This window comes from Triticum aestivum, unplaced genomic scaffold (assembly GCF_018294505.1).
Source record: "Triticum aestivum cultivar Chinese Spring unplaced genomic scaffold, IWGSC CS RefSeq v2.1 scaffold91694, whole genome shotgun sequence".
NCBI classification, from domain to species: domain Eukaryota; kingdom Viridiplantae; phylum Streptophyta; class Magnoliopsida; order Poales; family Poaceae; genus Triticum; species Triticum aestivum.
Window position 1 is genome coordinate 1 of NW_025262766.1, and position 1,614 is coordinate 1,614.

General features: G+C 43.8%; 1 pseudogene; it reads right to left on the reverse strand.

The window, feature by feature from the left end:
* Nucleotides 1-192: 192 nt before the first annotated feature.
* Nucleotides 193-1,610, reverse strand: LOC123177859 (disease resistance protein RPM1-like; annotated as a pseudogene).
* Nucleotides 1,611-1,614: the final 4 nt, after the last annotated feature.

Below are 1,614 nucleotides of genomic sequence, written 5' to 3' on the forward strand. Positions count from 1 at the left end.
TGGGTTCTGAAAGTGAACAGCTGCAGCTTCTGACAATCACATGGCCTGCCAATACAGTCAGGGAAGGAAGAAACAAAGCATTCTATGTGCCGTTTACGTCTCTAGGTAAACACTAGGACATATGCCCGTGCAGTGGCGGATCCAGGACCCAGGCCGGGGGAGCCTGGACCTGGGGCGTGAGGATGAACCACTTCATCTACTGTAGAATACTGCACACTGTAGCGAGACTGCAGTGACACTGTAGAGGCCACTGTAGCAGCCTGGGCCCTGGGCGTGGCCCAATCCTGGGTCCGCCCCTGTGCCCGTGCGTTGCAACGGGAAGGATAAATTGGCGTGCATCTGCAAGCAAAACACCTCGTGCTTTGGTACAAAGAAAACGCCAATCGCCCAATCCTTCAAAATGCCCACCAACGCATAACTTGCAAACAGGTATCTCAACCTCTGAAGTTTTGCAATGTTGTTTGGTAAATACGACAGTGCACTGTTCATAGCATCCAGGACTTCTAAGTTTTGCAACTTTCCTATGTCTTCAGGTAGACTTTCAGTATTAGTATATCTAAGGCCCAAATACCGTAGATTGAACAAGTTGAATACCTCAGTCGGCAGCATCTTGAAACGGGTACCTTGCAGATCCAGTGTTAAGAGCAGGTTCGAAGATTCTAGGATAGGCCTCAGCAAATCATTATTGATATATCTGTTAAAAACATGGATTGCACGGACATGTGTAGCATCAGACTCAATCAGTCGTTGAAGGTTTCCACTCTGGATTGATATTCGACGTGTGTGCTCAATAGAGAATGCACCAGAGCCATCATAAACTTTACCAAAACATTCTTCACCAGCTTTATTGAGGGCAACAAGTCGTATGATATCATGCACCTGGCAACATTTTAACCGCCCAGTATGATTCCTCTTGACCACCTGTAGTAGGCTTCGGCTCACAAGTTCAGTCAAGTACCCCTCTGCCACTTCCTCCAATGTTTTGTTCTCCTTTTCATTGATGAATCCAGCAGTAATCCAATGCCTCATTATTGTCCTCCTCTTGATGGGGAATAATGCACAATGTTAGAAACAATTCTTCAAATCATATATAAGGTCCTCCAAACTGACCTTTAGAATTGTCTCAACGCGAGCATCACATTTTTTACCAACTGGAGCTCTAACTCATCATATACTTTTTTCCATTCTACAGATGTTTGACTTTTTCCGGATAGTAGGCTGCCTATGCATACAATAGCAATAGGCAAACCTTCACACTTCTTCACAAATTTCCAAGCTAAGTTCTGTAACTCGAGTGGACACTTTCTGTCAGGATCATTCCAAAAGGCTGATTTGTAGAATAACTCCCAAGAGTTCGATTTGTCAAGTGGTTCCAAATGAACTGAAGACATATTAGTTGCCAATAATGATACTTCATGCTTTCTTGATGTGATAACAAATTGTCCACTAGATGGAAAGACAGTCCATATCTCCAACCAAACATTAGTAGTCCAAACATCATCTAGAACTAAGATGTATCTTTTACCTTGGAGGTACTCGTAGATGGTCTCAGCCAGGATTCTAATCTCCATTTTAGGTGCATCAATTGGCATGCCAAATTCTCTAGCAATCCTC